Source organism: Balaenoptera borealis, assembly GCF_965194805.1.
Source record: "Balaenoptera borealis genome assembly, chromosome: 16".
Taxonomy (NCBI): Eukaryota; Metazoa; Chordata; class Mammalia; order Artiodactyla; family Balaenopteridae; genus Balaenoptera; species Balaenoptera borealis.
In genome coordinates, this window is record NC_138872.1 from 20,267,986 (window position 1) to 20,295,083 (window position 27,098).

Sequence of the window (27,098 nt, forward strand, 5' to 3'; positions counted from 1 at the left end):
CTTCCTGGATTTCCAAAATGTTCAGTTCTCTTCCAAGTTTGGAATTCCCCTTTAATAATCTATTTTAATATCATCTTCTTATAATGGGTACAAACTGTCTAGCAAGGCATGGAGGATCCTCATGGTGTGGTTAGTGGCGGTGATGAAAATGACGGTAGTGATGATAGCAGATACCCTTTATAGCACCTAAGATGTGGCTTTGAATTTGGACTCTGAAGTCATGTATACATAAAGCTGGTTTCAAACCAGGGCTCACCACTTGCAAGTTGTAGGATCTTGTCACTGCACTTCAGTTTCCACATTTGCAATATGGTGGAAGGGGTAATAATAGCATTTGCCTCAGAGTGCTTTAGGGAAGGTTAATTAGAAATACGCCCATAAAAGTGCTGGGCAAAAGGCTTGACACATGTGAAATACATCAAAAAAATGTAACCACTGTTTAAATGTCCCAGTCACAGCTCTAGACGTTTTATTTGATCCTCAACAATTGAATAAAAAGGAAAATATGTACCTACTTTCTTTTACAGGTGAGGAAATAGAGGCTTAGGAAGAGTAGGATAATTTGCTCAAACACTCCTAGCTTATCAGGGACAGCCTGAGACAGGAAGAAATCTCAGCCTTCAAATCCCTAACCATTTGATGGCGAAAGGTTCTTTGTCACTTTTTTTTTTTTTAATAAATTTTTATTTATTTATTTTTGGCTGTGTTGGGTCTTCATTTCTGTGCATGGGCTTTCTCTAGTTGCGGCAAGCGGGGCCACTCTTCATCGTGGTGCGCGGGGCTCTCACTATCGCGGCCTCTCTTGTTTCGGAGCACAGGCTCCAGACGCGCAGGCTCAGTAGTTGTGGCTAACGGGCCCAGTTGCTCCGCAGCATGTGGGATCTTCCCAGACCAGGGCTCGAACCCGTGTCCCCTGCATTGGCAGGCAGATTCTCAACCACTGCGCCACCAGGGAAGCCCTCTTTGTCACTTTTGAACCAAATTTTAGGTCATAATCTGGTAACACTTGAAGCTGGTTCTGTACCTGAATATTCAAGGTGAACAGTATCCGAAATGGACAATGGGCATCCCTGTGGGGTTGTTCATGGCTCTGCTAGTTCTGTCTCAATATCCTTCTTTCCTTAGTGTTCCATTTATCACCTCACAGACAATCTCTAGGGTGGTTTTAGAACCACTTCCACAGCACTGCTGCCCAAAAACTCCTGGGAAGCAACGAAGTTGGCGTCCTGTCAGGTGTTATTATTTCTTTAATGTGCTGTAAGCTTTCTGCGGGATGAGTGGATTGAGTCTAGGGACTCATGCCAGAGGCCTGCGTCTTCCTGTCAGAGAATAGCTTCTCAGGGCTACCCAGCTGAGGGTAAAGATGCTTTTGAAAATGATTTCTGTTTAGTGAAGTCCTGAGAAGGGGCCAGGCTTCCTCTATATTCCTTTGACTGCTGCTTGAGTTTATGTCCGATTCCAGGATAAGTATTCCCATCTGTGTTATTCTATTAACTGAAAAGGAAGGAATTAGCGCATGAACTTGTCACATCTTGTGACCTGTTGCACACTGAGATGGGAGGTGGTGGTAAAACAGACAACATTCTTTCTCTCTGCCCCTTTCAGACTCACTGAGGAAACTAAGAAGAGCAGTTCTGACTACATGAAATGCACCAACCCCATCCCGAAAATCAGATGGGGCCTCTCCAAGCTACACCTCATGGAGAGCTGAGGGGAAAGGGTGGCAGAACCTCAAAGGAAACTTCCATTGTCTGCCGAGCTCCAGATGGAAGACCTTCCCACGGAAATTCTTGCTGGAGACGATTTGCTGATACAGAGTGCTGCCAGGGAAAAGGGCCTCTGGTGGGGCTGCTCTTGCCCTTTCTCAAGGGAGAACACCAGAACATTCTGAAGGTGGAAAAGGCCCTAAGAGGCTAGGTCTCAATGGAAGGGCCCGATGGGAGGGCCCGCATGAAAAATCTCAGGGGTGTTCTGTTCATGAGCTGGTGGTTGTGACTAGCTTGTGGCACATAGATTTGCAATGCAACGTGACAGCACATTGAAGGTGTGTTTGATCCATGTTTCTCTTTTCCAAGGCTTTTACAGGAGTCCACACTTGACTAAGTGTTGGATATGGATTTGGAGCAAGAATCCACTTGGGTACAAAGTGTTCTAGAGAACTGGGCTCCATCTCGAGCCTCCCAGTGGCATTGGTTGGAACAAGTTTGCTTTGGCAGAGACTCAGAAAATGAGAGAAAGAGAAAAAAATAGAAAAGAAGAAAGAAAGTCTTTCTTTTGAATCCAACTAAATTACATCCCCCTGTAATTGGCAGAGACCAAGGGTCAGAACAATCATCGGCTCTCTCTTCAAGGAGAGTGGAGACAGGACCGATCTCATGGGTGAGTTGGTCAAAGCTGAGAGAGGGCTCTGTGCTCTTCAAAGAAGAAGGGGCTCCCCGCCAACCTGGATGGTCCCTGAGAAGCATTGTCTGCTTCCTACTTCCCTTGTCCTCTCAGAAAAGAAACACTCTGCTACACGAAGACAAACAATGATTCCAGGATCTCACTGACCCAGCCTATGTTATGACCTCTAGAAGTAATTTCTCTATCAGCAAAAATATAAATACACTTTTTTTTTCTCCTTGATTTCCTCTGTTTCTAGAATTTTATGGCACATACAGAGAGCCATAGTTGAGGTAGTTCCATGCAGGTTGTTTCCCACCTCACCCACCACCAGTAAGTTGGGAATCAGTGAGGATTGAGGTTGGAGTCTCGTTTCCAATAAGCATCTGATCCACAGGATTCTGATCTGGATGGTATATGGGCCCTGCTTTAAAACATTTTGCATTTGGAGATTCCATCGAGCCCTGAATTCACAGATAACACATGATTCAGCTAAATTGTCTAAGTCTCAGTGTGAACCGTCCTGCGGAAATGATGTATTAGATCCCAACATTATCCATGATATGAAGCAAGACAGAAGAGCATGCCATCTACACTTCTGTGCCCTTTTTGTGTGTAACGTCCTTAACAATGAAAAGCTTTCCTGGACTTTAGATAAGCAGAGACCTCAGTAAGATAAATTCAAAGAACATTTTATCAAGCACACGTTTCACAAAATACTGCAGTGGCCATTGGTAATATACAGATGATCACAATGAATGATGGTCTAGAGGAGTTACAGCCTTGTAATAAATATTTTCAATTGATTATAATAAAGATATTAGATAGCATCTATTATGTCCTGAATATAGCTCAGGGGCTGAAAGTATATTAAAGAATTTAATCAGCTGTATGAAATAGGGGTCACTGTTATCCACATTTTACTGATGAGGAAACTGGAGCCCAAAAAGTTTGGAAAATTGGCTCACAAGTGTCCTACTGTTGATGCTGCTTTGATGCTCAACCAGGAAGTCCAACTCTAAATTGCATATTCTTTAAAAGCTATCATGATTCTCGGAGGAACTGGTAAAGGAGCAATAAATCTGACTGAGACAGAGAGGGCAAATGATGACAATTATTTCACACACTGTATTTTTCTCTATGCATTGTTTGGTCTCTACACAGCTATGATCTCATCTCCAAGTCTCTTGCCACATCACCATGTCTAACTTCCACTGCTCATTTGCACCCACAAAGCCAAACATATTCTAAGAATCCAACATATTCCAATACAAACTGATCATTTACCCTAATTCTCCCTTTCTTCTTAGACTTTCTGGTCAAGTAGAAGACCTGGATTTCTCCTTAAAAAAAAAAAAAAAAAATAGAGGCTACCAGATATAGTCTGTCTCCAACCCAAAAATGAATAGATCCTAGGCTGGAGTGTCAAGAAAAGACACGCCCCTTCTTCCAACAAAGATAAGTCTCCAACATACAATTGAAATAAAATAATCACACATGTATTTATCACTATGACCACAGCACCTATTATAGTACCTTTAAATGCTAAAAAAATATTAATAAAAGAATCACTGCTTCCACTCTCGTTTTCCCTGTGTTGGATTCCATACTTCACGTTTGTTGATTCTTCATGATGTTGATGTAACATCTCCTATGTACCAGGTATTTTCTAGGTCTTGTGACTGTAGAGCCAGAGAAGACAGCAACTTATCCTTAAGAGCTTACGGTTTAAGAAAGCCAAAGCAGTCTTTTAAAACTTAGATCCAGTTTCTGCTCTGGTTGAAGTTCTCCAAAGTCTTCTCATTGTAAGTAAGAGTAACAACTGATCTCCTATGTGGCCTATAAGGTGCTTCCTGACGTATCTGTGCTTCTCACTTCATGCCACCTTTCTTCTTGTTGAATATCTGCAAGCTACATTGGCCTCTTGATCTTCCTCTGCCTTGAACTTGCTAAGCTCACTTCCCACTTTGAGCCTTTGTACTAGCTGCTTCTTCCCTGAATTCCCCTTTCATGATTGTCACCTGCCTGTGTCCTTTGGTCATTTATTTCTCAGCCTTAATGACTGCTCCTTGGAGAAGGTGTCCTAGATAATCCATAAAATAAGTCTCCTACTCTGTATACCACCCTATGTTAATTCCTTGTATAGTGCTCCTGGCTATCTAATATGCTCTTGTTTATTAGTTTATCATCTGTCTCCCCTTCTATAATGTAAGTTGTAATAAAGGTGGCATTCAATTACTTGCTTGCCATATTATCCCATGATTAGAACAGGACCAGACACATTGTTGATGATCAATAAAAAAGAGATGAAGAACTGAATTATTGAAAAAATAAAATTCTACCCAAGTTACTGGACAAGACCTTCCCTTCTCTTCTTGTTCTGCATCAGGTTAAAGGAGTGAGTTTTGTTTGTTTGAATTTTCAAGCATCGGTTTGTTATGCTTTCTAATCTGTTGATGACTTTGGGGTTTTGTTGCAGTGTTCTAACTGTTTGTTGAAGTGTCAGGAATTAGAGAAACTTTGTTTTCATCAATAAAGTCTGGGTAGATAAACTGCATTACCTCCACAAAACGGAGAACTCTGCCATCATTAAAATGTTAATGCATGCTTTTATTTATTGATATGGAAAGGTTGTCATAACATATTATTGATTAAAACATTTCTGAAATAGTATTAATCAGTTCATTGAAGTTGTATGTGTGCATTCTGAGAGATGTTCAGTGAAATATCAGTGGTTTTTTCCGCAAGGTTGTGGGATCTTAGGTAATTTAAAACTATTATGTATAATTTTCTATAGATTAATATCTTTACAATGATTACACACTATTTCACTTGCTGGAAGGACATTTTGAAAAGTTCCTTTCATTAAAAAAGTAAAGTAAAAAAAAAAAATCAAATGAACAACAGCAACAACAGAAAAAGAGACAAACAGTAATATGACTTACTGTGCTTGAAATCTCTTCATGGATCCTGATTGCCCACAGAATGAAGTCTGAATTCTTAAAAGCCCTTTCACAATACACACTTTCTCTCCAGTCTTGCCCTCTAACAAGCCCCTATTAGGATTCTAAATCCAGTCATACCCCACCTTGTACTGTCCTCTAAGACTGCCATGCTTGGCCATGCTCTCATCATTTTCATGGAGGTTCCCTTTGCTAATAATGTCCTTCTCCACTCACTCCCATCAAAAACACACTTGTGCGTGTTTGAGGATTCAGCTTTACACTTCCTCTGAGAACTTTCTTTAAACCTCACCAATGTCTGTGTCAACAGTCTACTTCTCTCTTCCACCTGTGTCTGAGTATCTCCCTGTTCACGTTCATGTTCTGTTTAATAGCTGGCATTATGTCCTGATAATTAAAACATGTCTAATAATCATGCAAAACATTCTTGTTCTGAACACTCCTCAGCACAACACTGCAGATACTGTCATTACCCCCATTTGACAACACTGAACGTTTGAGTTTCCCAATTTGGCACAGTCGGTGGTAGTTCCAGGATTCAGGTCCAGCCAATTCACCTCCAGACTCTCTACTCTTAACTACTATGTTTTCCTGCCTCCTAAGGCACATTGTTGGCCTTTATTTAGATTTATGGACTGGCCAGTGCCACGACGGCATAAATTCTTTCTCTGGGATGAAGCTCCATCCTAAATGCAAAAAACAAACCTCAACACTTACATATCCACACTTTTTTGTGATTTAAGTTATTTGTCTTGTACTATAATTATTAAAGTTTCCTCTGAGGCAAAATTTTTTAAAGATGCACCTTCAATAATATGCCTCATGGTGGATGGCCCCCATTATGACACTTTTTTTTCTATTTGGTATTTTTGTTAGTACCTTAGAAGTGCACAGAGGTAGAGTACAGCCTATTACTAGAGATTTTAAAATAAAATTAGATATTCAATAATATAGAATGCTGTTCGTTCAGTAGGATGTAGTATATAAGAGCATGGCGCTCTGGACTCCAAATTCTACTTTCACCTTTTACTCCCTGTGAGCCCTTGGGCAAGCTGCTTTCCTTTATTATGTCTCCTTTGCCTTATAAAATGGACATGCTAATAGTACCTTCCCCACAGTGTTATTTTTAGAATGCAGTGAAATAATACAGGTAAATGCTTAGTATGGTCTGCAACATAAGTGCTCAATCAAGCATCAAATCCAACAATTGGCTCTGGTTGTCACTATTTTCCACTCCAGGGACCATATCACATTGGTAGGAGTAGAGACCAAGTCAGGAACTCAAAAGGTTGAAGTCCTCCTGAAGGGAATGAACTTTCCTTACCAATCTCACACAAACATATCTTATAAGACTAGCAAATCCTTAACCTGCCAACACTGACCTCTTCTTAGACTAAAATTCCCTTGCATTTTTATTCTAACAGGGTTGCTGTCTCCCTTTTGTCCAATTTTTCCAGTAACACTCTTCTCAAATTCTAGCTTAGCGTGGACCCCAGCTTCAAAAGGTAAGAGGTGGACAGGTCAGTACTTTGTCCCAGGAAGTGGGTAAAGAGATGAGGATAAAAATCTCTATTCTGCCACATATAGAACTTTCTCTTTCTCACACTCAGACCACAATACCAACCAAGACGAGCCTGGTAACATTACCAGTCTAGCAGGGTCCTTGAGTGGGGACCCAATGTGTACATCCTGGATATCAGACATGTCCAGGCGTGCCTGGAAGTTTAGCCAGGCAAACAGGATATTAGCCTAGGAGCTTCTTGATTAGAATTCCAACCTATGAATCTCTTTCCTATCTGGCTCATAGCCCCATTAGAGTAACTTCATTATTTTGTTGCAGGTCTTAATTTGCTTTTTGGTTCTTTCCCAAATGCAAAATTCACTGAGGTCTTCAAGGATGTTTATTAGCATTCATCCCATACCCAACAGAGGACCTGACCCATAGAACACAAACAATGTATATGTATGGAATAAATGAGTGAATGAATGAATGACAAAGAGCTAAAAGCTTGCAAGTTTGACCCAGTAAAATTGGTTTTCTTTGTAAAAGATAGGACATTTTGAATAAAACACAGCATGTTGAGTTCTTAAAATGGCATTTTTTTCTACCCATGCCTATAAGAACTAGTGACAACAAACTGTAAGAAAACAATGTCAAGTAAAACAACATCACAAATCTCTGTGACAGTACTGAATATTCTTGCTTTAGGTCTATTCCCCAATAACATGTAATGAGAGGCTGTGGGGTGATTTCTCTCATTAGCAGTTTGGCCACTTGAGAACATTGAAGTACAAAAATAAGGAGAAGCTACAAACATATTCTGGAAGGCATCAAAGGAGACATCCCTGAAATGACCTGTGAACCCATGTAAGTAGAGATTGAAAAGGAATCCACTTGAAGGGTGACTGGAGAAGGGAGATGTTTCCTGTGATGAAAAGTTGTGCTAAAAATACCATCTCTGTTACATACATGCTTTGTGGCCTTGGGCATGATACTCAGTTTATTCATCAGTAAAGTGGAAATTTTAATAATATCCACCATGAACATTATTATCAGGTTAAATTATATTGGGGTGGCCAAAAAGTGCGTTCTTTTTTTTCTGTAAGATTTTAAACTTTTTGGCCAACCCAATATAACATACGCAAAGGGTTCTATATGGTTGTTAATGTGTTATTTTATAGTAAACATCATGGTGATGATAACAATGATGATGATACTAATAATGATAGGAAGAGGAGAACATGGTGTAAAATTTACCAGAAATACTCCATTCTCATCAGGGTAGGAAAGTCGTACCTACCCTGGGTTATCCCAATGCTGGCATGTTAGTAATGAGCCAGGGGAGGGCTATTTTATCACTATTCTCACAATCCAAAGGTATTTTAAGATTATTGTGGTCAGGAAAAAAAATAAAGCTTGCAATTTTGAGGACTTATCCAGATGTACTTAGCAAGTGTCCATCTGGACTGTCAGCCCAATTCCTGATGTTAGATCCAATTCAACATAAAGCAATACAGACGTGGATGGACCTAGAGACTCTCATACAGAGTGAAGTAAGTCAGAAAGAGAAAAACAAATATCATATATTAACGCATGTATGTGGAATCTAGAAAAATGGTACAGATGAACCAGTTTGCAAGGCAGGAATAGAGACACAGATGTCGAGAACAAACATATGGACACCAAGGGTGGAAAGTGGGGGGTGTGAGGTGGGATGAAGTGGAAGATTGGGATTGACATATATACACTAATATGTATAAAATAGATAACTAATAAGAACCTGTTGTATAAAAAAATAAATTTGAATTAAAAAAATAAAGCAATTCAAAGGTACCCATAAGACACTGCAGTAAGAGATGACTATAACCTCACATGCTACTTCTAATATGGGTGATGTGAATGGGTTCCTCTAAAGTCTGTGCAGAAGTTAAGTCTTGGAAAGACGTTCATCAGAACAAGTAATTGAAAGAAAGAGAGCTTTTTGTGAAGGTAAATTAAATTAATATTCTCAAAAGGTTACTTGTAAAATAAGAGCTTAGAGAGTCAATCCGTCTCTCAAGAGCGTGTCCTTATTCCTAGGGAATGAGTTTAAGATCTTTCTAGAAAAGTTTGGGTACTTGCATGTGGGAGCACATCTAAGGTGCGGGGTCCAGAATGTTATCAGAGAAGTGTGACCATATGGTAGAACACAATGGAGAAATAACTTCATATTCTTATGGAAATCATATCCTAAAGGCAAATGAAGCTGGTTCTAGGAAGAGTTCACTGAAATTCAGAGGGAAAACATCTGAAACATAGACGACGAGTATTCATTCTGTAGGGGTAATGTACATGTTTTGTATATTCTTATTATGTTAATAAAACCTTATCTATCTTTAGTTATTTTTGTCTGTTTGATGTGTCTAGTTGAGAATTTTACACACACACACACACACACACACAGTTGGCCCTCCCTATCTGTGGGTTTTACATCCATGGATTCAACCAACTTTGTATCAAAAATATTTTAGAAAAAAAAAATTTCCAGAAAGTTTCAAAAAGCAAAACTTGAATTTGCCATATACTGGCAACTATTTGTATAGCATGTGAATTGTACTTACAACTATTTACATAACATTTATATTGTATTAGGTATTATAAGTAATTTGGATATATTTAAAGTATATAGGAGGATATGCCTGCCTAGGTTATGTGCAAATATTGTGTCATTATGTATAAAGGAGTTGAGCAACTGTAAGATCTCAGGGGGTTCCTGGAACTAATCCATCATGGATACTGAGGGACAAATGATATTCCAAACAAAAATTTTCCTTTCAATTTCTAAAAGATTAATTTAATATTTATTTAATACTTTGTTATTGAGAAAAGTATATAACAATCATTTATTCATAATGGAATATAACTCCAAGTAAATTAACTCTTTCCTGTTTGTATATTTTTTTAACCCAGGATTCTACTCCATCTGATATAAAGTAGGATTCTACTCCATCTGATAATAAATATAAATAAAAATAAACTGAATATCTATGTCATTCTTATTTGCATTTTCCTGATGCACATTTTCCAGATACTTTATGGTTAAAGTTTCCAAGACACTTTAAAAAAGTGTATCTTCCAAGAGGTATACTTTTGTTTCTCACTTGAACTGATGGTTTCTAAATATTGTCGTATTAAAATCATTTATATTTACTGTCATAAGAAATAAATTTGCACTTCCTTCTGTGATCTTATTTTATGTTTTCTGTATTTCATGCTTTCCTATCATTTCCCATATTTCCTGTCTTTTGCCAGTTGAACTCTGCTTTGATTTCTTTAATCTCCTCCAGTAATTTGGGAGGAATCATCCTGTTTTTGTTTCTACTAAATTTTGCAAAAGAACATACTTGATCTGCTATTTCTCTAATTATCAAGGTCAAGAAGAAACAATAGCTTTTGACTCAATCTTATTTCAGTGAAGAAAGTTAGCACATTTTATATTTTCATTCCTTCTCCCACTTCCCAGTATTTCAGAGCGTAATATGTAGCTTTAGACAACTGGTATTATTTCTAATGTATTTTATACTTTGATTTACATTTATTTTAAAATTTAGAAAATCTTCCCTCTTGTTTCTTTTAAAAAATATTCTTGGCCTTGTTCTCATTAATTTCCACTTTAAATGTTCTTGTTCAAGTTTCTTTTCCATTGTCTTTGCAGGGTCTTCTTATGTGGCCATTCCTCAAATGGCAATGTCCCCATCTCTGTTCTATGTCCTTTATCCCTTCCAATCTCGATAGTCTCTTCGGTTTTCTCATGTACTCTTAAGCATCTGGTCATCACTTTTGTGCTTATGACTATTGAATCTCTATCCTCAAAGTAAATGTCTCTCCTGACATTTAGATTTTTATAACCATCAGCTTACTGGATATCTTTTCCCAGTCTTGAAGGAGTGGCCTTAAATAGGAGATGAACATTATTGTTCAATCTCATCCTAACTCTTGGTGTCTCTTGAACCTTTTGGATTCTCCAAGCAGCCTATTTCATTTTTTAAAAATTTTATTTATTTATTATTAATTTATTTTTATTGAAGTATAGTTAATTTACAATGTTGTGTTAATTTCTGCTGTACAGCAAAGTGACTCAGTGACATGGAAAAAACCTAAATGTCCATCAACAGATGAATGGATAAAGAAGATGTGGGATATATATACAGTGGAATACTACTCAGCCATAAAAAAGAATGCAATAATGCCATTTGCAGCAACATGGATGTAACTAGAGATCATCATACTAAGTGAAATAAGCCAGAAAGAGAAAGACAAATACCAGCCTATTTCATTTTTAATAGCTCCCAGTTGTTAAGGGTGTGCCAAGACCTGTCAGTGTCCCAAAGGGCAAGATTTTAGTTAGTACCCAGATTCAGGCTGATTCGAAGCCAGACCCTCAGGCAGAAACTTTTAAAGTATGCAAATATATACAGTCCTGTGAGATGGCAAGCATAACCCTTGCTGGCCACCAGACCAGGGGATCTGGAGGTGTCCCATGGGGGATAGTAGCAAAAATCAGGGCCCAGCTATAGGAGGCAGAGGGAGCCCAAAATGATGACACCTGTCGGTTGAAGGATAAAGATGGCACCCAGGGAGAAAAAAAAGAGAGAGAGAAAAGGGAAGGGACAAAAAGAGAGGGAAAAAAAGAGAGAGAGAAAAAAAAGAAAAAAGTCACTGCCAGCTTTAGCAAGACAGAGAGAGAGCACGAAAATGAAAATGGCACCCACCAATGTCTCTGTCCCTGGAGATTATCCCAACAGGCCCCTGTCCCTCAGGCCAATGCTCCAAAGTTAGTAAATGAATCACTTTCACATAAAGTCTTGTGCTTTTCAAATGGCTGTTTCTGCACTGGACCCTGAGTTGAGTGAGTCCACAGTCGAGCACCTTAAGAGACATTTCTCACTTTGCCATTCATGGTTTGGGTCTTGTGAGCCCTATTGGTTTTCAAAGTCAGATGTTTTTGGTGTTCATCTCTCAGGTGAAAGTCTCAAAAGTTGGGGTGCCTGACATGGGGTATGAAACCTTTGCTCCTCAGGGAGAAGTTCCGGGTTTGCAAGTTCCCTTCAAATTGTGAGTCACCCCGCCAGGAGTGAGGTTTGGCAAGGTCTATTTCGGCCTCTACTACCTTCCTCCTTGTTTGCCCAATTTGACGGAGCAGCTTAGCCAGTTCTCAGGTCTTTTTCAAAGGAAATTGTCCCATATATATCTGTAGATTTGCTGTGTCCATGGGAGGAAGTGAGTTCATGATCTTCCTATGTCTCCTTCTTCGACCACATCCCCCGGATATCTTCTATAATATCTCAGAGACACACAGATCTTCAACAGAAACAACTACAGAAATAAAGCCTTCTAACATTCTTTCACTCTTGTCTTTAAGTCAAGGGAATGTGGTGCCGAGAGCTAACCAATAATGAGGACACTGCACAAGGCATTTTCATACTCAATCTTCATTTTAATACTCTGGTCTAAGAACTTAGGTGCCCAATTCTAAAAGTGGGAAAACTGAGTCTCAAGAAGGTTAAGAAACTATCCAAGACTCAGTTTAGGCTTTAAAACTTTCAATTTGTAATGTCTCCGACATCAAAACTTTGCTCTATTGTTTCTTTCCTTTATCTTTGTGGCTTGATTTCCTTTCATCAAAAAGACAGAACTTAGTCTTCCATTTGGACTCATTATTGGGTTGTCCGTTCTTTCCTGCATCTATCTCTAGGTTTTATTCAACCTAAAGAAACTATGAAGGAGGAATGGTTTATCTCCTATTGTTGGCCAGGAGAACAGCTCCTCTCTGTAGTGGGGGAAGGGGTTTTCCTAGACCCCAAGTCCTATGACTCTGGTGGAACCATCTGTTGTCAGGAACTGGACCTTGAGAGGAATGGAACCAGCCATGGGGATGTTATCCTAAGGGATTCTGCATAAGAGAGTCATTGGCGTTCAGAACTGCTATTCCTCTAGTTCTTCCTATTTTACTTAAGAAAGTGAGTAGAATTAGAATAACACAGAGTTTTATGAAAATGGACTACTTTGTTTGAAGTGTCATGTGGAAGTTTCTGGCTTAGTGTTAACCCTGGTGGATTCTTCCACTGGCCTTGCTTGTCTTTAGTGAGGTTTCTTGGCTCTGACACTTCAAGCCAACCTAAAAGATGGTAGAGCATTACAATGATCAAGTTAAAGGAGCTCTTAAGATTCCATGTAAATGGAATGTAAGAGTGGAACATTACTCCACCTATACTTTGGGTGGTACAGAATGCCTACATTCCTGTAGTCCTGTTTCTGCAGACCAAGGCAAACATATTGTCCTTTGAATGTCTCAAAAGCTCTTTTTTTTTGTAATGCCAAATGCAATATTTGTTTGAAAAGACTACACCAGAAGTTTCCCAGCTGCGAAAACAGGCTTGTGAAAAATGGTTTCAGAAAATGAAATAAACCATGCAAAAGTTGTTCAGGGTGTGTTTGAAATGAACATCTGGATATGAGCTGCTAAATTACCTCCTTCCTCCTCTCCCTTTTTCTCCCAGCTGTGTGAAAGAGTCCTGAGGGCAGGGAAACAGGTCAATGGACCAAATTGCACCTTTTTCCCCTTCTTCTAATCCCTTTTGCACCTATGCAAGGAATCTAGCTCACATGTGTATTTAATAAGTGGGTACAAATACAAGAAAAAAAATTATCTCAATTCCTGTTGACGCTCTGTGGCAATACCAAGGGAAAATAAACTCCGGATTTAAAACATTTTCAAGCAAAACTTATGGTTCTAATAAAATATTGCTTTAAAGTTGACTTTTTTATATCAAGAACTGAACAAAGCACTCATTTCTCTTCATTTCTTAAGCAAGAAGGAATGAGGATTATTATGTCACACTTGCCCCAAAGCTAAGAAAATCCAGTGCCCAAGGTTCTGCCTTTTAACTTACAATTGAGAAATATGAATGGCTCTGTATGTTCTTACTGAATTTCCCATTGCATCTGTTTATTACACACACACCCTGCATAACCACTATTTCAACACATACATGATATTGTGATTTATAATAAGAAATATACATTTGGTCTTCGATCCAGTTCCCGGCACAGAGCTCTCCAAACCCTTGGAATTTCCTGAATGATCAGAGCTATCAACATGTCTCCTGTTATGTGAAGTGACTTTTAGACCCCACCCAAGGATGGAGTCTGGTTGCCGGGAGAACCAATCCTGTGATTAGAGGGTTGAAACTTTCAGTCCCACCCTGCTGACCTTGCAGAGAAAAGAGGTACTGGAGGTTGAATGAGTCACCAATGGCCAATGATTGAATCAATCATGTTCGTGTAATGAAGCCTCCATAAAACCCCAAAAGAACCCAAAAGGATAAGGTTCAGATTGCTTCTGGGCTGGTGAATACATGGAGGTGTTGGGGAAGTACTACACCTGGAGAGGGCGTGGAAGCTCCTTGCCCCTTCCCCACACCTTGTCCTATGCATCTCTTCCATCTGGCTGTTCCTGAGTTATATCCTTTTATACTAAATCAGTGATGTAGTAAGTAAAATATTGCCTGAGTTCTGTGATCTTCTCTAGCAAATAAACGCAAGGAAGGAGGGGGTGGTGGGATTTATAGCCAACTGATCAGAAGCATACGTATAACTACCTGGACTTGTGATTAGCATCTGAATGGGTGTGATGGAGGCAGGGTGAAGTTTTATGGACTGAGCCCTTACCCTGGGGGATCTGATGTCATTTCTGGGTAGAGAGTGTCAGAATTGAATTGTAGGACAACCACAAGGTGTCTGGAGGATTGCTTTGCTGGAGATGTGGAGGGACCCCCCACATGTAATGAAGAACACCAAATTAGGTCCAAGAACACCAAAAAGAGCATGTATCTAAAGAAGTCATCTACTAAGCACACTTGGAAGAACAAGTTGACATTTTATAATTGCCTCATATCAGAAGGACATGAAGGCAAATCTTTGGGGAGACATAATAGATGTTTTAACATAAAAGGAGGTTGACTTGAGTCTTCAACTCTACTGTCAGAAGCCAATGAGAAGAGGAGACTCAGTACTTAAAGAGGTTTTATCCTCTGTTCCAAGCATCTGTCTCCTCCAATAATCTCTCATCTTTTCTAGGATAGGAAAGGAGCCTTGCTCATCCCTGGCTCCTGGTGCTATATCAACAAGTTTACACAGTATTTTACACATGCTCATTTGATGACTGACTGAGTGACTGATTGACGGCAATTTCTAGTACAGATTTTCCAATAACAGGAGATGAAGAAATGGCTAAATATTTGCAGGGAAAGTTTGAGAAGCACAGGGAAGAGATTTATTGGATTAGATGGACTTCAACTTCCTCCCATCTTTTGGAGTCTGAAATTCTATGTCCTCCCAAATTGTTTGGAAGATTCTTGTACACCTGCCAAGATGATGTCTCAGCAATTCTTCTTCCTCATACCCCCCTCCTATTCTCTCAGACACTTCCCTAGTTCTTACTAGAACCACTGTAGAAGCAGTCTTTGAACTTGACCCCTGCCTGAAAGTTGCATGTCTCCAATTGCATCTCTTTCCAGTCGATTTTATTTTGTTTATTTTTATTTTTAAGCTCCTACTCTGTACTAAGCAGTGTGCATAGTAGTTGATACATACTAGGGAGCTATCGAAGTATACGGTAGACAGAAATTACCTGACCCAGTTATCAGGGAAGGCTTTTTTGAAGAAGCAAAGTTGAGGTCAACAACAGTGAACTAGATGAAGAGAGCATCCATGAGAAGGGTATTCTAGTGTGAAAGACTATCATGAGCGGTATCATTGAGTTGAAACAGCTATATGGGAGATAGAAGTATAATGTATAAAAAGCTGCAGCTGGAGAGTAAAACACAGGGAAAGAATTATGTGATGGGAAGTAGGGAGCAGAGGCCACAGTGCAGAGTCCCTATAATTCGTAATAAGGCATTTGAACTTTATAACAGTCTAGCCCAAATGGATTAACTGAGAACCCAGACTCACCATTTATTCCTCATGAACGCCATTTGCCAGGCTGTTCCCTCTGCCAGGAATAATCCTCTTCTCATCTCTGTCTCTTTAACATGTTCTCACCCTTCAAAACCAATCCCAAATTTCGTTTCTCCAGAAACGTTTGACGATTTCCTTGAGTGGACACACATCTCTTCACAGGTACGTGTACCTCTCAGAACACTTCCGTATTCTACCTCACACTTGTGCTGGTTGGACTTGTGACATCCCACCCCAGACACTATGAGCTCCAGGACTGTCTCCTATCCTTTTCCTTGCTCCATTCAACTCAGTAACTATTTGTTTATGAACTGTGCACAATGGCATTCTCAAAATAGAGTATTAATCAGGAGGAGCATGGCTCAGACTTTCTGGGTTAGAAACTTGACAGTATCACCTGCTTGATGTGGTATCTCGGATAAGTTGCTTCATCTCTTCCAGTGTCATTTTCTTCAACCATCAAATGGGAAGAGTGATAACACCTGTCCTATAGGACTTAACAGGACTCAAAATAATACTTGCGATTAACTCAGCCAGATGCGCAAAATGTTAGTTCTTATGATAAAATCCTGAGGAAGGACTAGAGAGACTAAATTGTCAAGCCTGATTCACACTAAGTTTCTCCCAGTTAAGACAAAATCTTCAGAGGATTTTGTATATCTTATGTCTCATCCTAGTGTCTTTGTCCTTAGCCAGCCTACAATAATACAACTTGGAAAAAAAAAAAACTTAAAGGAAAAAAAAGGATGTCCATACACACATGCAAAAGTTGAGCTGAAGGAAGAAGTTGGGTGAAATTACTGAGTCACCCAAGGGTAAAGAATATTTGAGGAAGGGGGAGAAGTTGCTCTTTCCTGAGCCTCCATTCTGCCTCCTGGTCTGTATTCCCTCTCACCACCTGAAACTGGGTCTTCCTTAGTGCCTGTTTTGCCCCCACTAAACTGTGCCCAATCCAGTCTCTCTCCCTGAGGAATAACTTGGATGATCATACTGACTATTTATTGTCCAAACCCAGACACTTTGGGAAGGGAAAGGGTGTTTTGTTTAATATTACACCAGGACCACAGGTATAATTGGACAGTCGCTGGTAACTCAAGCTGTGTGGTCATACAAGTTAGAACCAGCAATCTTGCTGACTTGAATCTCACAGGTTTCAGCTTCTTTCAAGTTCCTTCAACCCCCAGACAAAGAAGAGTACAGGCTCTTTCTGATCCAATTTATTTATTTTTTTAAAATTAATTTATTTATTTATTTTTGGCTGCTTTGTGTCTTCGCTGCTGCGCACGGGCTTTCCCTGGTTGCGGTGAGCAGGGGCTACTCTTCCATGCGGTGCACGGGCTTCTCATTGCAGTGGCTTCTCTTGTTGTGGAGCATGGGATATAGGCATGCAGGCCTCAGTAGTTGCAGCATGCAGGCTCAGTAGTTGTGGCGCATGGGCTTGGTTGCTCCACAGCATGTGGGATCTTCCCGGACCAGGGATTGAACCCGTGTCCCCTGCATTGGCAGGCAGATTCTTAACCACTGCGCCACCAGGGAAGTCTCCCAATTTATTCTTAATTGTCTCAGAATATTTTCAGCTCAGTGTTGCACCTAGGTTTCCTGGAAGGCCGTGTCAATATATTGTGAAACATCTGGATCTTTAGGTATTAGAATGTCAGAATATAATGAGCCGTTTTCATCCCAAATCTTTAGAGTCATGTAGATAAACCAATTGGTTTCGATTCAAGGAATTTAACTGCTAGCTTCAATTAGCCGGGCTTCTTTAATATATTCTTTTACTAACATAGTATTCAACTCCGATAAATTATTATTTATAGAGTACTTATTAAAATGCTACAGGGAAATCATTCCTGGAAACATTTTACTGTGTAACTGTAAATGATCAAGCCCTCGCTTGCTGATTGAGTGTTTGGGGACTAAAGTCAGATCACAGGATCACAGCGACTAAAGGGAGACCTCAGATGGCGTCCATGCCATCTCCACATTCAATCTCTGAACCCCTATAACAACATCACCACCAAGTAGGTACTTAGGAAATATTTGATATCATGGTGATGGAGAGATTCATTCTTGCCCAAAGTAACTCTTTCCTTTGCTGGATGTCTTTGCCAGATAAAACTCATTCCTGGTTTTAAGTGGAAATCTGTTTCCCCAAATTCCCTGCATCAAGCCCTGTTCTCTCATGTGGGCTCCTTTCCCTGACAAAATTAATCTTTTTCAGCTCCGGTCTGCTCTTACTACATGTCAGGTAGCGAAAACAAACATCATCTGAGCCTGTGAGAAACAAGTACAGCCCGTGAAATGATAGTACAGCAAAGTGGGTTGCCCCATGGACTTGGGCCGAAGTGCTTGAGTTTGAATCCTGGGTCCACTTGTAACAAAGCAAGGCACTTAACCTCTCAGAGTCTTAGTTTTCCCATCTGTACAATAAGAAGATTACTAGGTATCTACCTTAAGGCATTCTTGAAAGATTATAAGAAGCATTGTATATAAAGTCTCAGGATAGTGTCTCCTGGCACATGGTAAACACTCTGCAGCTATTACCACATAGAAGCTCAGCAAACTGAGTCTGGAAGTTGTACTGCAGTTGTAACATAAGTGCACTGTGGGCTGGGGGTTAGGACTGGCCACGATTTGACCCAAAAGTAGCCTCCTCAAAATACCCCATCAAGCCTTCCTCGTTCTTTGTAGCAAATGCTGAATTACTTTCCAAAGGGAGTAAATCCTAGTAACTAAGAGTCAGAGCTAGACAATCATACTTAGTCCTGCATGTACATTAAATTCACTGAACAGTTGTTGTTGTTGTTAAGAATAGAAGTGAAATAAGAATTCTTGAGGGATAAGAAATTGATATTTTCTGAAAGCTCCTCAGGAAATTCTAATGTGCAGTCAGATTAAGAACAACAGATTAAAAATGGGTCTTTATAGGTCAGAATCTGGGCTACCTCAGTTACCAGCTGCACAAATTTGGGAAAGTTCCTTAATCTCCTTGGACCTCAGTTCCCACATCTATATAATGGAGATAAAATAAAAGTTCCTTTCTTATAAAGCTATAATAATATTTAGATAAAATAGACATGTGGAGAGAGCAGAATACTTGTTCAGTATTTGTTATAGATAGCTCACTTTAATAGGTATCTTCTATTCGTACCCAATCTCTATCTATCCACTTCGTCTCAACCTTTCAGCAAATATCAAAGTGTGCTGAGAGGGGCTTCCCTGGTGGTGCAGTGGTTGAGAATCTGCCTGCCAATGGAGGGGACACGGGTTCGAGCCCTGGTCTGGGAAGATCCCACATGCTGCGGAGCAACTAGGCCCGTGCACCACAACTACTGAGCCTGCACGTCTGGAGCCTGTGCTCCACAACAAGAGAGGCCACGATAGTGAGAGACCCGCGCACCGCGATGAAGAGTGGCCCCCGCTTGCCGCAACTAGAGAAAGTCCTAGCACAGAAACGAAGACCCAACATAGCAATCAATCAATCAATAAAAAAAATCTTTAAAAAAAAAAGAGTGCTGAGCACTGTCTTGGCTATAGGTGCAATCCGAGGTCTTAGACACCAGGATCTATCAAGAAACCCTTTTCTAACCTGGGTACATTTCAGGCTGATTGTGGCCCAGTTTGCTTTTTTAATAATTAAGAATAACTCGTATTTACAGAGCATCAGGGCAGACATGGGTCTCCACTGGCAAAGCCATTAGAAGAAGTGACAGCAAACTTGCCAGCCTGGGTTATGGCTTATAGCAGCACTGGAATCTTCTGGCCAACATGGATCGTTTAAGGAGCTGCTGCAAGATTGGTAAACGTGTCCTACATACTTGCTGGTCAAACTACAGTCCCCAGACCAGCAGCACTGGGGTCACCTGGGAACCTGTTCGAACTACAAAGTCACTGGTCTTACCACGGACCCACTGAATCAGAAAGTGAACAAAATCCCTGGGTGATTGGTGTGTACATTAGGTTTGAGAAGCATTGTTCTTCATTAAGAGGAATCCGTACCCAAGGTTTGTGAAGTTTTCAAAAAGCAACTTTCAACCTGCCACCCACACAATTGGGTTGATGCCTAGCTAAGTTCTTAACATCCCCCACCCTTGAATCAAAGCCCTCTAAATCAGCTTCTCTCCATCCCTCCATTTCCTGTAGCACTGCTTTAGCATTTGAGTCATTTTCTGGTTGGATCCTGGTCCTTGTTGGGACATAGCATATGATGCTTGTCTTAATGGGGGTCTCAAGACCAGTTGCTTATTCTAGTCACAGAAAGAGAGTCAGCCGTTGGCTACTCCAGCTTTTCTCAATGGTTGATGTCACCGCCCTCTGATTTTTCACTCCAGGGTCCTGTCATCTTTAGGAAGTTAGTGACTGTTGGAGCCTGGATTCAAATTGAAACGAAGAGAAGTCTGGCCTCTGGTCATATGTGCTAAAGGCTTTCACTGAACAACAACCAAACAGCTGGAGAGGAGACAGAGAGAAGTCAATGAATAAAAACCTGGGGTAAATCTTGGAGGGTAATAGGTGTCTGTTATACTTAAGTGCATGCACACACACACAAACACATACTGATCATCTCTCATTATGCTGGAGAATCAAAAAAGATCAACAAAACTGAGTCCCCTCACCACCTCTCATCCCTCACCCTTGTGGGGCTTACACCTTGAAGGGAAACAGATATGAATCAAATAACCACAAAAATATATGTTCTATCCTAACAGTGGCCATAAAGGAGAGGTACAAGTGCTATGAGAACATGAAAAAGGAGACAGATCTGTTCAGGAAGCTTTCACTGAAGAAGCAACAAAACTGAAGGGTGGGTAGTGTTAACCAGGCCAAGGCGGGTGTGACGGGGAGGTCTGGCCCAGCTGGTGCTAAGTCCTGTGACCGGGGGGATTTGATGCCCTTTGAGGAACTGAAACAAGCTGGAGTGAGAGGAGCCCAGAGAAGGGAGGAGGGGGAAGGAGGACAGAAAAGCTGAGTCTGGAGTGGCGGTGGGAGTGTTTGGTCTTCCTTCTAAGAGCGCTGGGAAGCAATGGAGGGTTTCAAGCAGGGGACAACAAGGCCATAGGTGCGTTCCTAAGAGAATGGTCCTTCTACCAACGTAGAGAACAGATCGGAGGGAAGCAAAGGAGGGTGTGAGGAGCAGTCCCCAAGGCAGGGAGCGTGGCGCTCGAATTGTGAAGGTGCTGGAGGCAATGACTAGAGGTGGGTTGTCCCAAGAGATAGGTAGATAGTAAAATTGGAAGAATTCGGATTAGCTTGGCGGGCAGGAGCAGGGAAGAGGGAGATGTTAAGGATAATAGTTTACAAAACTTCTTGGATGCTCTTCTCTTGACTGAAGCAGAGAGGGCTGGGCAAATACCAGATTGGGAGGGCGGGGTGGTCATGAGTTGGATTTTGGACATTTAGAGTTGGAAGCCTTCCCTGACCTCCCAAACAACGATATGCAGGTCTGGACTTTGGATGAGAGTTCTAGGCTGGAAGGGGGGTATATTTTAAAATATATAAATAATGAACTACCATTCATGGACGATTTACTCTGTGCCAAGGCTAATCATCTATTATTTAATTTAATCTGTGCAGGACTCCATGAAAAGACTGATCGTCCCCATGTTACAGATGAGGAAGAGGAGGCCCAGGGAGAGCATACTCTGAACCACTGTGTCACACTGCCCCCTGCTGAGCACCTACTAAGTGCCAGGCTCTTAGAAAACACTGGGGTTTAATGTATTCCAAGGAGTTTGTATTCTGGTAACATAAGTTCACGGATTTGTGGGTCTCCCAGAGCAAACTGAAGGAGGAGAAGCCCCGAGGTAGGAATTTCTGCCATTTGCCAATTACATTGCTACTCATCTCTAAGTCCCATCCCACCTGTGTTCACATACACGCGTATCTAGCACGCCTGTACCTCCTGTGCACAGCTTCCTCTCCGGTCTTCTTTCTTAACTTTTTTAACCAGGAAAAAAATTTTCTTCTGATTCCTGACTTTAGGTTGCTCAAGGGCAGGTAGGTTAAATATGAAGGGTTTCACCAGGCTTCCTCTGAGCAACGTACTCCATCAGCCTTCAATTTCAGGGTTTCAGATGCACAGGAGGGGAGAAGAGCCTGACACAGCTATCCTTTTGTAAGACAAAGGATCTCCTCTGCTGTAAGCAGCTTCCCCTATTTACCTGTCTGTGCATTGTTCCAAGGACTACAGGAATGACACTCCTAAAATGAGCTATGAATGGAGATAGACTGACCACAGCAGCTCAAGAAAGAAGAGCGTTTATACAAAATGATCCCTTTGAGCATCTTCTGCTTTTGCCCAGACACTGAAGCTAAACAGGGAAGAATTTCACTGCCCCCATTACCCAGAAGAGTTTGCGATCGGAAGCTGGGAAGTTTTCCATAGGTTATATGGAACAGAACGTATGGATCAGTACTGAAAACATTAACCAGCCTTTAATCTTTGTTTCGTATTATTTTAGTAGCAATAGTACTAGTGAAGCTTAACCAGTGGGGTCTCTGTGTGTATGTATGTGTATGTACAGAAAAAAGTATACATTTTCAATGATCCAGTTTGGATTTAACTACAATTCAATTTTATATGATGAAGTGTCTTTTTGCTGTTTGAAATAATGTCAATTTCCTAATTAAAAAACTATTTAGGCGAGGGATGATGGCAGCCAATTTTATCATGAGGTGAGAGATCTCAAGCAATTGAGCCTGTTGCTATGTTTTATTCCTATTAATACTATAAAAGTTTCCTTCTTTGTTCTCACTCATGCTTTTTGTATATTGTAGTTTTCCTTAAACTTATATCCCAAAACATAAAAGACAGGATATTTGGATTACCTCCTAAAGAATTCAGAGCAATGACATTTTTGAGCAGATAATCAATACTATTCTCAAGGACTCTCTGAGGTTATTGGCTTTCAGCAAACGTATGAGAACACATAAACCCAAGTCCAAAGAGGATCACCTCATTTGGAACATGCTTTTTTCCAGAAATGTTATTATAATTTATTTTTACTCAAAGAGTAGAATGTCTTCGTTATAAATCACCTGACTGTTTGTGGGTAATAGAAAATGGTCTTATTAGAAGCAGGGTGGGGAGAAAATTATTAGCTGTTCTTCCCTGCTTTTGCCCCCTGGTACCTCAAAGCAGAGCTCAGTATCACTCATGCAAAAAAAAAAAAAAAATCATATCATTGTCCACACATTGGTGTGCATATAATGTTGGTAATTCTATCAAACCCAGATTGAAAGCAATTCTAAGAGGTTCTATATTTCTACCCGAGGCAGTTGCTTCACCTGCGCCCTAGATATCATTTATTTCTGCGTTTTCAATAACTTTGCACTCTCTGGACTGTAGATCCTTCCAGAATATCATTTGCTCAACTCTCTCCATTCTGAAGAAAAAAATCTTTGATTTTACTTCCCCTTAACTCTTTTGCTGTGTGCCCTCTTTTAACATTTATCAAAAAGTTGTCCACACTCCTATATCCATTTTCTAAAAGTGTACTCATTTCTCCAAACATGCTTAGTTTGGCTCTCTAGGAAATAGTTTGTTTTCAATACCATGAAAGGCTGCCACATCACTAAATATTTGGGTTGGTCAAAAAGTGGGTTCAGGTTTTTCCGTAACATCCTACAGAAAAACCCGAACGAACTTTTTGGCCAACCCAATAAAATGGACACATCAATTTCTTTTTCTTTCTTTCATTCATTAACTCATTTGTTCATTCATGCATTCATTCATTCATTCATTCAAGTATTTATTGAATGCCTGCTATGTACCCAAGTTCATTTCTAGGAATCGGGGATACAGCAATGAACAAACTGACATGAACCTCTGTTCTTTTGGAGTTTACCATTCTACTGTAGGGTTACAGATTAATATTTTAAAAGTAAAGTTGCATATTCTGTATCAGTGAGGGATAACTCAACAGAGTTCATTTAACTTGATGATTCCTTGTTTGGAACAATCTTGGCTTCTGTGACCTGAGACTCTCCTGCTTTTCTTCTATCTCTGGATGATTTTGTTTCTTTTTATCATCTCTTTTTTTTTTTTTTTTTTTTTGCCTTTTTTCTTTACTCAATACCAGAGTCCCTCAAGATTTTTCATTAATTTTCTTTGTATTATTTTGTATTATTTTTCTTTATTTCTTTGGCATTCATTTGTGTGTATTCTATTTTATTCCTAGGTGATTTTTTAAATTATTAATTCCCATTGTTTTGGCCACCACCAGATTCTAATGATGCTAAAACTAATGAATTAAAACCCAGAGATAGGTTTCTTGTAAAGCTAAGAGAGCCTGTTATATTTATGTCAGACCCCTCAGTTCATGGGCCTCCATGAGTGTTGGGAGATTCTAGGAATGGTAGAATATTCCAGATATAGAGCGAAGTACCAGTTACGATCAGGGAGCATCTCAACATAAACATCCCTGGTAAGCTGCCTAAAAAAATCTCAGAAAAAAAAGAAGCTGAATCTTCAAGATGCCAATAATTTGCTCCAACTTCTTTTCCAACCCTAAATAAATAATTACCTTTTATACCTAAGCTTGTAATTCTCTTTATTTTTTCTGAAAGAGGGCCTCCAAGTTGTATAATATTCAGGCCACATAAACATTAGATCCTTCTCTGTCCAAAACTGGTCTCTCTTCTGAGGTCTAGTCAGTGCCAAAGTCTTCTTAAGTTTCTACTGATTCCATCACTAGTCTCTAATCCATATTCCAGAACTCCCTCCTTTCTTCCTGGATTAGTGTAATATCTGTCTGCCTGGTCTTGCCAATCACAGTGAAGCTCCCAACTGGCTCCTCTACACTCTGCCAGCCAAATGCATTCTTCACAGTGTAAACAATGTGAATTGTATAAACACAAATCATTAATACCACTGGCACCTCAGGACCCTTCAGCAGCTTTCCACTGTTCTTAGACTATAAGGCTGATATTAAATCCAATATTTGTAACATGGCACCCATGTGCTCTAGCTCTTTCTGACATCTCCATTCTCATTCTCATCTCCCATTCTATGAAACAATAGGCTTTTTCTCATTTCCTCCCAAAGACAGAACTCTATCAGGATTGTGCTACATGAGATTTTCACTTGTTGGGATTCTCTTATCCAAGATTGTTAACCTGGTTAATTCTTAAGGTTTGGCTTAAATATCTTTTCTCTATAGAATCCCTCTGCCCCTAGATCCAGGGATAGAATTTGCTTCACAAACTAGTGGTTACCAGTGGAGAGAGGAAAGAGGAGAGGGGCAGAATAGTTGTAGGGGATTAAGAAGTACAAACTACTATGTATAAAATAAATAAACTTCAAGGATATATTGTACAGCCCATGGAATATAGCCAATAGTTTATAATAACTTTAAATGGAGTGTAACCTATAAAAATTTTGAATAACTGTTGTACACCTGAAATGAATATAATGCTGTAAATCAACTATAGTTCAATAAAGATTTTTTTTCATATAAAAAAATGTATATACATAATTGTAAGGGGGAGGTGAGTTACATCTAAAGCAAGATCAGGTTGCCATTGCCACAAGAAGGTGGGTGAATCCAATGTTGAAAGACTAAGATAAACTGGTGCAGACTGCTAGATGTTTACTGCATCCTGTTTCTTCTTCTTCCAGGACATGTAGCCCTGTGACTGAGTTCTTACCAGTGAAATGCAGGTGAATAGGTCTGGCCCCATGTAGTCCTCCAATCTCAACCTCATTCCTTCTTCGCTTGTCTTTTTTTTTTTTTTTTTTTTTCTTTTGACCACACCACAGGGCTTGTAGGATCTTAGTCCCTTGACCAGAGATCGAACCCGGGACCCTTGCAGTGGAAGCATGGAGTCCTAACCACTGGACTGCCAGGAAATTCCCCATCTTTGCTTGTCTTCTGGCATGATACAGAAGATCTAGCGGAGGACTCTGAGACCCTAGAACTGAATGGAAATCTACCTTCCAAATATGCACTTGGCTTTTGGGTAAGAAATAAATTCCACTAGTTTAAGCCTCTAAGATGTGGTGGTTGTTTGTATTACAGATACTATTACTTACTCTTATACCTCAAACAATAAATTAAGAAATAAGCACCCACTATATGTCCTCATCCCCAAGCCATTTCACTTTCTATTCAGGAAAACAAAAAAAAATTTTGGACTTCCATATCCCTACCTGGATATAGAGTGGCAAAATATCTCAATTAGGGTGCCATTGGACTATGGTTCTTGCAGCAATCTTGAGATTCAGAGGATTGTTAATTTTGATGGGCAATAAGCATAGTTGTTAAAAGCTGGAACTTTGGAATCTTCCTAAAGTGTATTGATTGCATTGTGGCCTGACTGTATCCACATCCTTTGTCCTTTACTTGATAGTCCCTTCCCACGCTAACTCTGGGTTCAACCACGTGATTTCCTTGGCCACCGAGTTGTTTACAAACATGATGTAAGCAGTGTCTTGAAAAGCACATGCATGTTTTTCCTAGCTCTCTTGCCAACCTAGGCTTTTTCATTCTTACACTTCTTCCTTGCCATGAGAATGTGTTATTCTAACCTCCTGGAAAGATGTGAGAGATACACTGAGGAAAGTCAAGGTCATCCTAGAACACTTGACAGACAGCTAGCTGACCTCTTCCCCCCAGATGTCAGAGATATCAGCCAAAATGAGCAGAACCACCTCTCTAGCTCATAGTTGACAGCAGTAACATGAGTGAGGCAGGCAAGACCAGAAGAAGAACACAGCCTACGCTGAAACTCGTTAACAATGAATGGTTATTATTTTGATCCATTGAGTTTGGAGGTGTCTTGTTGCAGAATATTATGAAAGTGGTAGATAACTGATCACTGTGAAAACCTCAGTGCTGACATTTATTAGCTCTGTGATCTTTGGCAAGTTACTTAATCTCTTGCTGCCTCAATTTTTACATCCAATAAATGGGACTTAGCATCGCTTCTTTCATAAGATTTGTTGTGAAGAGTGATCAAGATAATGCATGAAAACCACGAAGCATAGTGGTTGATGTATATAAGAAATCAATAAATCTTAGATATGATGAAGAGGAAAGGAGAAGGAAGAGGAGAAATAAAAATAGAAGGAAGATGAGACCTTTTGTGAACCAAGAGTTTGGGTTCGTATTGTACGTTCAGCATTTCTTTTAAAAGGGTCTCTAAGAGAGAAAAAAAAATTGAAGAAATATAAACCAGTAGGTAGTCTATTCATCCATCACTCTGAATAGTCTAAACTCTATTCTTTATAAGATACTGTCACTGGGAAATCT